The following is a 15,372-nucleotide window of genomic DNA, read 5'->3' on the forward strand; positions in this document are numbered from 1 at the left end:
TTTTTCATAGTATTATTTGTAATAGGTTAAATTTCTTGTAAATATTTCCTAAGATATAAATGATAATAATTTTACTTCAAACATAATGCATTTATAAATATTGGAGAAATTTTCCTTTGGATTGTCAATATGATTGCCATGCAAAATTCTCTCTTTTTTTTTTTATAAAATCTTGATTACTCAGGACCACAGTTGTTAATATTAGGACATAATTAATTATGAAATTTGATTTAATTCTTATTCCTTTGGTTTGGAGACTTACTCAGAAGTCTTCAAGGCTTATGTGTGGCCCTGCACTCGGATCACTCCTAATGGTGTTCAGGGAAAATATGCGATGCCTGGAGTCAAACCATGGACAGCCATAGCCAAGTCAAGATATTTAATCCATGTACTAGCTACTCAAAATTATCAAACTAAATGCACACACATATATTCACTCAAACACAAATAGAAGCATGAATAATGCATGCACTCACATAAATGCTGGAAATAGATGCCATGACTGTGGCCAGACAGCTAACTTCCAGATTTTATTTGTAATCGCTGCACTACTAACTTAATCTAGTCTGTTTCAAATTTTATATCCATTCTTTGAGGCTGACTAAAGAAAAACAAGAAGAGGTAGTACTGGGGTATTTTTTTTTTGGAGGGGGAGGGTTCAGGTAGAAAACTAAAGAAAAACAAGAAGAGGTAGTACTGGGGTATTTTTTTTTTTTGGAGGGGGAGGGTTCAGGTAGGGGCATTTCCAAGGAATGCTCAGGAAACCTGATGCCACTTTAGAGAAAAGTTTGCTGACCAGGTTTCAGTGTTGCTGCTTCTGCCTGGTGTTGTTCATGGCTACACCAAAGGGTGCTCAGGGTCCTTAAGAACCCTGTAGTTTCTAAAACTACATTTCGCAATGCTTAGGGAACCATGTTGTACTAGGGATCGAACTTAGTTCCTGGTATATATAATGTATACATCCTTGACCCTGAACTATCTTACAGTTGAGTAAATAGTTTTTTTTCAGTTTATGTATATTTATATATACATAAATATATTCTATATGTTAATCTATACATATATTATAACTCACAATCATATTTCTAAAACTCTGTGAAACTTAATGTAACCTGATGATTTTAACTTTTGAATTATTTTCAACAGTACTTGTTAACCGGCACCCCAAAGGTTAACACCACCCTAATGAAGGTGTAAAACATGGGGAAAATAACTCAAATAGCATTGTCATTTACTCCATTGGTCACATCTTTCATCTATTTTGCTGCCTTTCTTCTAAAAGGTGGTCTACACTTGCACCTCCCTATTTATTTATTCACTATGGCTCTCTCAATCACCAGGCTTTTGCCCTCACCAATCTATTGAAATGTCAGATGGAAAGGTCATAAATACGCTCATAATTTTTCAGTCTAATGGGTATCTGCCCTGTAAACCTCTCCCTGGGATTTATTAGTTTTATGTTTTAATGCAAAGATTCAAAGCAGTATATTTGGAATTAGGTTTCTTTTTAAAAATGATTTTGTGCAATTATTACAGTTAAATTTTTTTCTCTTAAAATTATAGAACTTAAATTAATTGTATACTCCAAAAGCTCTGACACATTTAAATATTTTATATAGGTAAAGGTAAAGTGAACTGATATTGTAGTTTCCTTGGGAATGTAACAGAATTCAAATAGAAGGGTAGATAAGTCAATGTGATAAAGAAAATTGGAGAAACTAACTATATACTGTGGAAAGTGAGAATATGGAATTATACAGTTCTCTGGAGTAGTTGGTATTTTTTAAAATTAATATTAAGATAAAAAATCTCTGGAAGTTCTCAGTCAAGGAAATAGCATATCTAAAACTACCCTTTCAATTGATTTTTATTTTAATAAAAAATTAGATATGTAATATAAATATAAAATAAAATAAACTTTCTAGTACATCTTGTTACTTCATGATAAAATATAAATTATTCTTAAATTTCAATCATTGAAATATTTATTTTCCTTCCAATTCTTTCCAGAGAAGTTATAATTTATTTATTTCCACTGCAGTCTAAAACTCTTCTTTGAAAATAATTATCTATTTCAATTCTTTAATTCTTACTCCTCTTTTAATTCTTAATATTTTACCATTTATATACTGTATAATTCCTGTAGGATCTCCCATTGCCCCTTCATAATTACTGCCACATCTTTTCTTACTTATTTCAAGGAAAACTCTCGTCCATCTCATCTCTGTTTTCCTTTTTGTTTATAATCATGTTTCTAAAGACATAGGATTAAAAACAACTCACATACATCTTATCTCATCTTTGTTTTCCTGTTTGTTTATAACCAAGTTCCTAAAGACACATGATTAAAACTGCTCACTTTGGAACCCATGTTCTCCCTCATCCTTCAAATCTAATTAACTCTTTTCCACTGCCTCTTCCATCTGTTTTAATGTCATCAATCTGCATTGCATACTTTCTGTCTCAATTGTGATTTAGCATTTGATCCTCCCAAATCATTACTGTTTCCACTCACCATTCAATGCCCTTTCCCAGCTTATTATTTTCCAATTGCTCTTGGAATCATCTCTAAACAAGACTGCTTTACCTATAAATTCAGAAAAATATCTTATATTTTCCCATTTCTCGTCCTTTCTTTTCTCTGTTCCTTCTCTCCCTGGTACATTTGTGATCCACTAGAAATTGTGAAAAGAGGATAAATATTACAGTAATGCAGAACTAGTCATATTCTGTCTTGGTATTTAGTAATTTTGACCTTGGAGATACTATTCAACTATTCTATTTCATATATAATGACATAAACCTACTTTTTTCTTTTTTTTTTTCTTTTTTTGGTTTTGGGTCACACCTGGCAGTGCTCAGAGTTTTTTCCTAGCTCCAGGCTCAGAAATTGCTCCTGGCAGGCACGGGGACCATATGGGATGCCGGAATTTGAACCGATGACCTTCTGCATGAAAGGCAAATGCCTTACCTCCATGCTATTCCTCCAGCCCCGACATAACCTACTTTCAAATATGATGTGGGATTTAAGCAAAAGACATCCGCAAAATGGCATTTTTCTCAGTCTTTAGTTTATAGCTTACATAGAATTGACAACTGATAAACATTTATGTATTATAAAATAATTTCTATTTTACTTTGAGCTCTCCAGAAATGCAATTTCCTGAGAACAGTTTATTCCCCAAAAGATACTAGTTAATTGAGATTTTATTCATCTTTATTTGCAGTAGAACTAAATGTCAATGAAAAATTCTGACTAATCCTGGCCACGCGGTCCTAAAAGATCTCTCAAGCCAACATAAGGAAAATTATTTATGAGGTAAATATGTTTCTATGTGGTATTTTATCAACTCTTCAATATTCAACATATTCTACAGCATAAAATTTCTGAATATGTTAATCTGTAAAATGATTTGAAGCTAGTTCTGATAAATAGGTTGTAACATATTTTACACTCAGCTTAGATATGAGTGCATATTTTTTTAGACATTTGATAATTGCATAGGCATTTACTTTAGTTTTCTGGTGAAAAGTATAACTTTATCCAGTTGGTAAGTTAGACCTACATTAGTATAAAAATGTATATAAAACTAATGTAAATATAACATATCTAACATAAACATATCTAGAAAGAAAACTGAAGAAGTGTTACAAAATCAAAACCAATGAAATTATAAATAATACATAAAGAACATTAAATAATGTTTTGTAAATTTTCTTTTTCTCCTATGAATGCATAATAAGGTCATGACTATGGATTTCAAAGAAAAGCATTAGGATAGCTCTAGAAAAAATTGATTGCAACATATATACAGCTACATTTTAAGAGAGATGGCAAAAGATGTTGAGTACTGATTATTTGCAACATTACCAGTTGTAAAATTATTATTCTTTTATGTAAATATATTATAGTCATTCTGAATAATAAACTTTGGTTTTAGAAATATGTGCACCGACATTTAACTATAAAATGACTCTAAGTGATTTATTTAATCTTCTTCCACCCAAAGCTCCATCAGTAAATTTGGATAAGTAATACATTTCACTTTGTTTTCTTTTATTTTGGAGCTACACCTAGTTGTGCTCAAGAGATACTCCTGGCTTTTCCCTCAGAAAGCCTGTCTCATATACAGGAGGGGGTAAGGGGTAGGGAGTGGGGGAGGGAAGAGATGGGGGCATTGGTGATGGAAAGGTTGCATGGGTGAAGGGGGTGTTCTTGTTATGACTGAAACCCAACTACAATTATGTTTGTAATCATGGTGCTTAAATAAAGAAAATAATATATGTATATATGGACATATATATATCCCAGAAGATTCTGGGATGCTGCTGGGAACTGAACTCGGAACATATGAAAGGTGAATGCCCTACCTGCTCTACTACTGCTTCATCCCTACACTTGGTATTTTTATAAGATTTTATAAAGATTTTTTTTTGTTTTGTTTTTTTTAGGCCACACTCGGTGACACTCAGGGGTTACTCCTGGCTCTGTGCTCAAAAATCAATCCTGGCTTGGGGACCATATGGGATGTAGGGCGATTGAACCGCTGCATGTCCTAGGCTAGTGCCCACAATGCAAATACCTTACTGATAAATGCCACTGGTCTGGCCCCGAGATTTTATAAAGATTAAGACTTACTTACTGTTTAGAGTCTACTAATGGCAATGGTCAGTAATTTAGTTTGCAAACATATCACCTTGGTTATATTCAATTCATATTTCCTTGGTATTGTCTGAGGACTCACACATATTAGGCTTTTTCTTTACAGTGAAGGATATTAAGCTTTCTATGACATTATATTTAAGTCTTGGAAGACATATAATGTTCCTGTTACATAATATGTATAATATTACAGACTTAAGAGATGAAATATATACTTTAACTCGGAAAAAAAAATAAGGCAATATTCTCAATGTGTGGTTTCTAGGAGATAAGTGTGTGAGTGTAAAGACAGGAGAGAAATTGTGCTTTTCCTTTTGTACAAATTTGTGTCAAAATACAACATCTAAGAGTTAGATGTCTCACCATCCATTGAATCATCAAAAGTTATTTTTAAATTTCCTCCTAAATGATTTTATTGTTCCTTACAATCAACAATCCTGGCCCCTTACAACTTGCCTTGCAACTAGTATTGTTGTAAGGCAATGCATTCTCCAGATTATTCCAATCAGAATTTTTTTAGTTAGTGCAAACCTACTTAACAGGCCTAGGTCATGTTCATATGAATGGTCTCTTTAAAGGAAATGGAGCAAGCTTTAGGGTTTATATAAAATATCATATTGTTGGAAAATTGAAGCACAGTGATGTTAAATAACTGAATGAAGCCTAACCCAGCCAATAAGCAGGGGTAATGGGCTCGGTGGCATTTATTTTTCACCCGTCAGTACTCTCAGTCAGTTTGTAGCTGCCCAGAAGACCTGGACAAACTTCTACTGGTGGAAACCTCCTTGCCATGTGTCATGAAACTGCCTTTGGTCCTGTGCTGTGGTAGACATTTGCTCAGACTTATGTGTACAAAGTAGACTGTTTCTATTAACCAGGTATCACTCCAGAGAAGTGCAAAGAAAACAGACAACTATAATTTTAAAGGTTGCTTTGTGTAAACTTAGGAGTGAACTAATGGTGTCTGACATTAAGGCTATATTAGATGATCAAATCATTGCCATTTGTAGTAAGTAGCTTTTGCAAGATGACATCTAGTCAGATGTTCTGAAACAATTTTTTACAGGACCTTTTAATTCTTCAGTAAATTCCTGATAATCAGATGTAAGAATTAATAATTCAGAAGTAGGAGCTTAAAAGGGCTTTCCCTTTCCCATAACATAGTTTCACTAATCCATTCATATGGAAGTCTATGTGGACATTTTCTGTTAGTTTCAGAATTTTCCCCTGATTTTGATTAAAGCAAGTGGCACAACTTGATGAAATGTAAAGAACTCTGGTGACCACTTCGAATACTTAAAATGCACACTATGTAGCTCAGAATCTTTATTCAAATTAGTATCTTTTTCTTGAGCATATTTTTCAGCAAGCAAAGGAAAAGTACCAGGAGAATTACCATCTTTTTTCTGCAGTAATTAAGAAGGTTAGAATTCACATTTTATTCCTCTTTAAAGAGGAGAGTGTCTAATTTCACAGATGAGAATAAACAAACTTTAGGGGAGGAAAAGCCCTTCACAGTCAATAGAATGAAGAGAATAATCGTCGGGGCAGGCTCGGGGACCATATGGGATACCTGGAATTGACCCAGGTTGGCTGCGTGCAAGGTAAACAAACGCCCTACCGCTGCACTGTAGCTCCGGCCCTATTCAGAACTCTTTCTACTGAGATCCATAACTCTTTTCTTATGAACAAAGTAGATACTATTCTCCTCCACTGTGCTGTGGACGTAATTACATGTCTATTTATTCTCATGAAGTTAAATTACTGAATAGCAACTCCAGAGTGTGTTTTTCTGTTTGTTTGTTTGTCTGTCTTTGATTTTTTTTTAATTTTAACATTAATTTTTTGCTTTTAGATATACTGTTTAGAATTGAAATTGGAAGTTTGAATTTATTTTCTAGACTTTAATCTTTATTATCCTATCCGGACCAATTCAGCAAATATTTATTATATCTTAACAATATTGTTCGAATCCATTTTTTGAAAAAATCCTCAAGTTCTGCCACAATTCCAGATTACAAACTATCTGAAAATTCTTCATTTATTTTTGCATCTCTAAATGTGATTAGTTAGTCTTGCTTCTCGGGTAGGCATGGATTTGCTTGGAAATGTTCTTGATAAACAATTAAAGGGGACAAAGTATAAACAATTCATTTCAACAAGGCTAAATTTGAAAACGACACTTTAATTCTCAGCAAGTAAGGACCAGGGAGATGTCTTAGAGAATAAGGGCACCTGATGTCTATGCAGGAGTCCTTGTTGAACCCTCGTATCATATGGTCCCCTACCACTTACTAGATGTGGCCCAAGGTGGGAGTGGACCCTGATTACCTCAAATTAAATATATATGTATATATATGCACTATACACATGCACACACAAACATACACATATATGTATATATATATATATATATGTATATAGTCTAGGACTCTAGGCTATTCATAAATAGTTCGCTTCTGAACTATCAGTTTCTGAGGAAATGTAGAATAAATATTTGCTGCCTTGAAAACAATATATCACTTGAGGTTTACAATGATGTGTAAGCACAGTATAATCCAAGTATATTAACACATTTCTGAAAATAATTTAAATGCTCTCATAGTTATGTAAATGACAACTAATACTTTCACTGTAGAGTTTAATTGTACAAAGTTGATTTTCACTTTCATTGACTCCTACATTTCTCTACTAGAATTCTGATAAATATTCCCACATGTCTTAATTTATATCTGCACTTGCAGTTACTTCTGCTACTCTGTATTTTAGTATTGAAGTAATAAAAACAATCATCCATGGTGCTGAGGGCAACAGATGTCAACTCCTTGGCTTGCTGCCTCTTTGTCAAGGGATGTTTGAGGTCTGGAAATAGTCATCATTCTTGTTATTACTTCTTCCATGCATTTGGCCTATATAAATACTGAAATATTTCCTTGAGTAATAAGCACAATGACTCCAGCTACCTGCTATCAAGTAGTTCTTGCTGAGGGATATTTAATAATCAGAGTAATAATTATTTATAATAATTATAATAAGTACTTTCTTTTTTTTTTTTTTGGTTTTTGGGCCACACCCGGCATTGCTCACGGGTTACTCCTGGCTGTCTGCTCAGAAATAGCTCCTGGCAGGCACGGGGGACCATATGAGACACCAGGATTCGAACCAACCACCTGGATTGGTTGCTTGCAAGGCAAATGCCGCTGTGCTATCTCTCCAGGCCCTATAATAAGTATTTAATAATCAGATATTTAATAATTCTAAAAGTCCTCTAGAATAGTTCTAGAAGTGTATGGGAAAGTACACTTAAGAAGAACTAGTCACGTTATGAGTAAGCTAGTCACATTATAACAAGTCACATTATAAATACAATTTATTGTTCAAAATGAATTGTTTAAAATTTATTTTTTTATTTAATGTTTTATTTATTTATTTATTTTTCTTTCGGGATTTCCTCCCCTTCCGCCTGCCCGCCCCCCTGCCCACCCCCCCTCTCGTCCACCGCTCCTTCAGACTCTATTTAATGTTTTATTTTAATGCTTCTTTTATTTATAATTATTTACAATAGTTTTATTTATAATAAAATAATCTTTATTTATAATATAAGAACTAGTCACATAATAAATAAAAATAAATAAAAATCATTGTTTCTGTTCAGCGTTGTTTTATATGAATCTCTGGCTATTTTGACATTATCTCAATTGCTAATCTTGGGTGAACTTATTCATCATTTGGTCTTTTGTCTCTGTAAAGGAGGCACAAAGCATGAGGCTTATTTCTCATGTCTTCTCTAGAATTGTTTGTTTTCCAGAGTCCACGATTAATTTGTTAAGCAATTGTCATTAAGCAAGACAATTTGAAACAAAAAATTCAGATGAACTTACATATGAAATGAGATTTAATAGAAAGCAATATATTTCTTCACTAGAATCAATTGCTGACATTTTTTCCAATAGCATCAACCTATCTCCCTACTTAGCTGTGCTCATGATATATTTGAGCGAATTGGCCTGGAAACTAACCCTCTTGTTTCAGCTGCTAAGAAATGGCTGATCCCTTATGACCTCTACTGCCTGTGGCTGGTTTCAGCAGAATGGAACAACTCAGGTTGGATCCTTGATGAATACCCCCAATGGTGGCCCGTAAGTGGCTCAGGAAAAGCCACTGTATTAATGCTAGCTAGTAATTTATTGGCAGTTTTGTGTGATAGCATATTTACTGAAAGGAGGCCTGCCAAAATAGATCAGGTAATAGCAGGAACCCATGATTTCCCAACCAGACATAAAATAGAAATCAAATGCCTTTTCTGTCTACTATCGCCCCCCCTTCACCCCCTGCTTGTCCTCATTCCTCAGACAAATTGTAGCACATGCCACAATTTGCAGAGGGAAAATCAAACTCAATTTCGCAGTACAATGAAGTGCATTTTGGTATTGTTGTGTCCACTGACATATTGATCCCAAGAAGATTGAAATGATCAGTATATTTTGGGATTTTTTTTATAAATAAAAATGTGTAACAATGCATTGTGTAAAGAGAAGTCAACCTAACATTTATGTAGCTTTACATGATGCAAGAACTCTAGGGGGCTAATGTAGTAAAACATTGCTCTGTTCTAACAGTCACTACGTAAGAGGTCACATTTTCTTTCCCTCTAGAATTACTGCCCTGAAGACAAATGGTTTCCTAATCCAGGTTCATTTAAAGTGCAGCTGATCATTTCACAGCTAAAAGGAATTTTCAGTAGCAAAAGGAGGAGGGAGAACCTCACAAACAACACCTGATCTTGGCCCTTTGTAGAATTGATGTCAGATCTATAATACCATAAGTCTGACACTCCATCAAATATTTTCTATTTAACCTGAAAGGGGACTAAGCCAAATCACTTAGATATCCACAACTTTGATTTGCAAAGCGCAGTCATTTCAGCCTCCCCCAAATGCTCCAGGACTGCACAATTCCTCACGTCTAGAGATGAAGTATTAAGAAACAGCACAACTTCATCATAGATGATGATGGAATTTTAAGAATCACTATAAAACATCCAGGAGTCTGGGAAGCTAAATTTCAACTTGGCAGGAGGAATGGGAAGGAAGAAGCAACAACAACAAAAAAGGACTGAATCTGTTTTTTCAGGTAGGCAGAATTTCAGTTGTTATGACAACACGATGACTTTCTAATTATGATTTATTAGAGAAATACTGAAAATTTCTCTGCAACTTTATGCTGAACATCACTCCTTAATATGTGTTGTCCTAGAACTCATATAATATGACTGCAAACATGGCCCAGCACTCCTTACCAGAGGCAGACTGGGCACAGAGTGAGAACACTATTCATGAAAACACACAGACATATTTGAGTAGGCATTCATGCCCATTTCAAAGGTTCCAAGCAGAAGAAGCCTCTTGCTTGGCATGATCTTTAAAAAAAATTCATAGCACTGCCTCTCATTACCATATTCCAACGTAATTAGTCAGAGTAAGTAAAGATAAATTCATTAGTAATCACACAGTCCTTTATTGTGAAATTTAGAGCAAAATTATTTGAATTATTTTTTTTCCAAGCCGACAAGAGAATGACTTTCCTTCATCAATCAGTTTGACTAAAGTAATGATTTTCTTAGAATTAAAATTTGTTGAAAGCTCTAAGTATTTCATTTTTTAGGCTAAGAAGCATGTAGTTAATGTCACTGCTAATACATTTGTCAGTCTGCTAATTTTCTTTTTCTATTAGAATAAGTAAACATCAGTCTGTTCTTAAAAGCATACTATTTACCATGTGTCAGGAGCAATGCAGGAAGAACCTATTTGAAAATCATGAGGTAAGACATTATGAAATGAACAGGAATCATGGGGAGATAATGAAGGAGAAACATGCAAGGGAAAGGCTTTTAATAATTCCAAAATGATGGCAAGTTTGCATCAAGGTGGGTAGGGGAGGATGGCATTTAAAGGGGAACTATAAAAAAATCAACCCAAAAAATCAAGGCAGAGCTATTGAAAAATACAAAGGAGATGGTTCATAAGAAATAGTTCAAGTTATAAAAGAACAATAGTTAAACAAAAGAAGGCTCATAAATATACAATGGAACAAAAAAAAAAAGTGAACTCTTCCCCACAAGGCACTAGATCAGAGTTCTTCAGTTATAACTACTATTTCAGAGAATAGTCTATTGAGACAAAAAAAGATTTTTTTTTTCATCTCTTTGCGCAGGGGCCATGCTAATCTTTTCTGTATCATTCCAATTTTAGTATATGTGCTGCTGAAGCGAGCACTAATTTTTTTCATCTCTTAATGCACTCATTTGTGTTGTACTGTATCTGATTTTAGATAGTCTTAGATATTTTTTGGAACTAGAAGAAATATTAACTGGAAAATAACCAGGTCAATGCTTCATTCTGTCTGTTCTCAGAAGTTAATCCTGAAACTAGAAACTTTGGGATCATTTTGTTAGCATCAATGCCTGGATCATGGGTTGATTTTAAAATTTTGTGTTAGAAAACAAATATCACAGCCACAGTAGAATTATCATTTAAAAGGGACATCATATTATCATTTTCATCTTTTTTCCCTTCTCTATAACTGATGCTTATAAAAAAAAAACTCTTAACTATTCAAGTAAAATAGCCAAGAGTGAAAAGCACTCTAGTGCTTTTGGTTTTTGATGTTATAAAATTGGCATTTCTTCATGTAAAAACCCGCTTAACTTTTTTCATTAATATGTGAAAAAAAAGAACACTCCCAAGAAAATATCTTCCTCAAGTCAGAATTAATACAGATGTTTCCCTATTTTATCAGTCTTGAAATAATTTAATTTAATTGGTTTTTTATTTGTCTTTGATTTTGTCATTATATAAATTAGAAAAACTAAGATGTGCAAATGAGTTCATAAAATTTTAAAATTCATGCTCTCTGCAGTTAAAAAAGGAAAAAAGCGGGATCATTCACTGTGAAACTAGACTTAAGAGACTTCAAGATGCTACTTAAAATTTTTTGTGTGTGTATGCTATAATTTTCTTATTTGCACAATGAAGCTAAGAAAGAAGCTACTTTTAAAAGTGATTTTGAACACAAATAAAAGCTACAGATGTTCAGAAGAATGTCACTCAAAAGCACACCTTACTCAAAGCTTAATACAGTTGATCTTTGGACTATAAACTGGGGAGGTGGTGAATCTACTGTCTACTGAGTTTTGGATTTTTCTCAGTAAATATATTTTGGCATATATGCAATTATATTTTATTTTCACATTATAGTTTATTTTCACACTATCTTGCTATGATTGATCCCAGTGTTAGTACTACATATAACATTTACAGTGTTTTGTACCATATATGACAATATTGATGCAGGTACTGAAAGATGGTTCATCTTGTTAACACATGACAGAACAGATGGTATTGATGAATGCAGCAATACACTGTAAATGTAAATTCTCTTCTTGATTTTTAAAAATATTTTCTCTAGCTTTCTTTCTTGTTAGAATATAGTATATATATTGGCACACATCACAAAGAATGAGAACAAACAGTGTTGGCGGGGATGTGGAGAGAAAGGAACTCCTATCCACTGCTGGTGGGAATGCATTCTAGTTCAACCTTTATGGAAAGCGATATGGAGATTCCTCCAAAAACTGGAAATCGAGCTCCCATATGATCCAGCTATACCATTCCTAGGAATATACCCTAGGAACACAAAAATACAATACAAAAACCCCTTCCTTACACATATATTCATTGCAGCACTATTTAGCATAGCAAGACTCTGGAAACAACCAAGATGCCCTTCAACAGACGAATGGCTAGAGAAACTGTGGTACATATACACAATGGAATATTATGCAGCTGTCAGGAGAGATGAAGTCATGAAATTTTCCTATACATGGATGTACACAGAATCTATTATGCTGAGTGAAATAAGTCAGAGAGAGAGAGAAAAACGCAGAATGGTCTCACTCATCTATGGGTTTTTAAAAAAATGAAAGACATTCTTGCAATAATAATTTTCAGACACAAAAGAAAAAAAGTTCCAGCTCACCTCAGGAAGCTCACCACAAAGAGTGATGAGTTTAGTTAGAGAAATAACTACATTTTGAACTGTTCTAATAATGAGAATGTATGAGGGAAATGGAAAGCCTGTTTAGAGTACAGGCGGGGGTCGGGTGGGGAGGAGGGATACTTGGGACATTGGTGATGGGAATGTTGCACTGGTGATGGGTGGTGTTCTTTATATGACTGAAACCAAAACACAATCATGTATGTAATCAAGGTGTTTAAATAAAATATAAAAAAAGAAAAATTCTTAAGAAAAAAAGAATATAGTATATAATACAAAATCATACAAAAACTGTTAACTATTTATGAAATTGGTAAGGCTTACAGTCAAATTTGGGATAGTCAAAAGTTTCATACTGTTTATGAATCATGAGTAGGGTCAGTGTCTAACCCCCCATGTTGAACAAGGGTCATCTATGGTCGCAGTGCAACTACCATCTATCAGGAATATCAGTCTATTACAAGAGTTTTTCCCTTTGGTTGATTTTACAGTAGGAAGATAAAGGCCACACGAAATCACTAGGGTTTCTTGGCATAGGGATTTCAAGAAAATATTTTTCACATTAAATTATGCCCACTCAATTTAAAAGGACTTTAGAGATATAAGACAATATAGAACACCAGACTCATATGAAAAGGGTGCAAAACATGCTTATTGGGGAGGCTAGAGAGAGGAACTAGGGAATGCAGTCCTGCTTTAAATTCAAAATTGGGTTTTCTGTGGGGGTAGAATACTATTAGGTCTGAAATGAATGAGCCTAGAGTTCAGGGAGGAGCTGACCAAGCACAGGTCCTATGTCCCTTCCAGCCAAGAGAAACCTTCCTGTGCTTCAGCTCACCTTCCAGGGGCTGGAAGTGAGCTGAGAATTCATACTATATATCAGAGTGAGAATACTTCAACTCATGAAAAAAATTAATTCATAGTATACAGAAAGAAAGATACATTTTTATAATATATAAGATGTATTCTTCAAGAGTAAGATATTTTCTTAATATATTACTTGTATAGAATGAAATCTATTATGCTAAGTGAAATTAGTTAGAGGGAGAGAGACATATAATAGTCTCACTTCTTTATGGATTTTAAGAAAAATTAAAGATATTGAAATAATTCCCAAAGATGAGGGCCAGAAGAAAGGTCTTAAAATATGAAGCTCACCACAAAGAATGGTGAGTGCATTTAGAGAAATAACTACATTGAGAAATATCATAACAATGTCAGTAAATGAGGGATATAGAAAGCCTGTCTCAAATATAGGTGGGGCATGAGGAGGGAAGAGATGGGGGCATTGGTGATGAGAAGGTTGCATGGTGAAGGGGGGTTTTCTTGTTATGACTGAAACCCAACTACCATTATGTTTGTAATCACAGTGTTTAAATAAAGAAATTATTAAATATATATTATCTGTATAGAATGGTATTCTTAATATATCATAAGGAAGAACATTATAATTGCAATCTTTTCTTTAGTTTTTTTCAATGATCAGAATTGTTTATATACTTACAGTGGCTCATTAATATAGGTAGAGATGTGAGCTACAGAAACTTATGTGTTGGTGTAATGGTAGACTGGCCAGTCTCTCTGTCTTTGTCTATTGTTGGTGCAATCTCACTTAAGTGGAATCACTAAACTTTTCTATCAAATGCCTGATATATATGGGGCAATAATTATTCTACTATTACAAACAACTCACAGCATTACTCAGTTCTCTACATATCTACATAAACTTGTCATCTTTCATTCTATCTCCCTTTTATACACCTCCCTTATGGCCCACTGTACCAAAAGTCTATCTCTAGTCCTTCCCATTGGGTTACAGTAAAGGTAAAAGAGTGCCATTCCTTGAGGACTCTGGTTTTCATCTCTGCTATCTGTTTTTTATTTTTTTTCCAAAAGCATAAGAAATGAAATTAAATCTTGTTTGCACTTTGGTTTATTTCTAAAATTGAAGTTATTATCCATACTGGTTCAGATTCTCCTTTCTGGCCTTAGAATAAAAGCTCTTGGGAAGAAAACTATAAAAAGGTACAGTGTTTTTACAATCTTCCATACCTTTAACTGGAGTCATGGTTTCTAGCCTTAAATCCTCAAATTTATGTGACTGACTGTAGCTAAACACACAGAGCACACCCTGTTTTCCCCAAAACAGAAATTTTGCCCTAACTTCCTATTCCCTTCACAATTTTTGAGATTAACATTGATTAACATTAGATAGGCAGTTTTTGTTGTTGTTGTTGTTGTTAATTACCTTGGAATGGAATCTGATCAATAAAGATCTTATAGGAAGGACAGTTGGCATCTCAGTCATAGAAGCTGGAAACTTCTGAATTCATGCTTTTCTCCTGTAAGTCTACCTTTTTCTCCCCCATTTACCACCTCCCCCTGCCTATATTCAAGACAAGCATTTTACTTCTCTCACTAACTTTTGCAGTGCCCCTGCTTCAGACTTGTTTACCTGGGGTTAGATTATGGCCAGTAGAGCCTCTCCAACTGACTAAAGAATCAATAAAATGATTGCATATCACCCAAAGTACAGATGTACAACATATTTTATAGTTCTGTATTGATATTCAAAATTAATGAACAGTTTTCCAAAAGAATTGAAGGCAAGCATCCAGTTGTTTGCCAGGCAGATAATAAGAGCTGTCATAGAT

At 34.1% G+C, this 15,372-nt stretch overlaps 1 protein-coding gene and 1 pseudogene across 1 annotated transcript in view; both read right to left on the bottom strand.

Moving 5' to 3' along the window:
* The window catches only part of LOC126020220 (netrin receptor DCC-like), a 71,747-nt gene that overhangs the window by 11,487 nt on the left and 44,888 nt on the right, over nt 1-15,372 (bottom strand). The window lies entirely within an intron of this gene.
* On the bottom strand, nt 10,843-10,938 carry LOC126021723 (uncharacterized; annotated as a pseudogene).

This window comes from Suncus etruscus, chromosome 10 (genome assembly GCF_024139225.1).
Source record: "Suncus etruscus isolate mSunEtr1 chromosome 10, mSunEtr1.pri.cur, whole genome shotgun sequence".
Classification (NCBI taxonomy): domain Eukaryota; kingdom Metazoa; phylum Chordata; class Mammalia; order Eulipotyphla; family Soricidae; genus Suncus; species Suncus etruscus.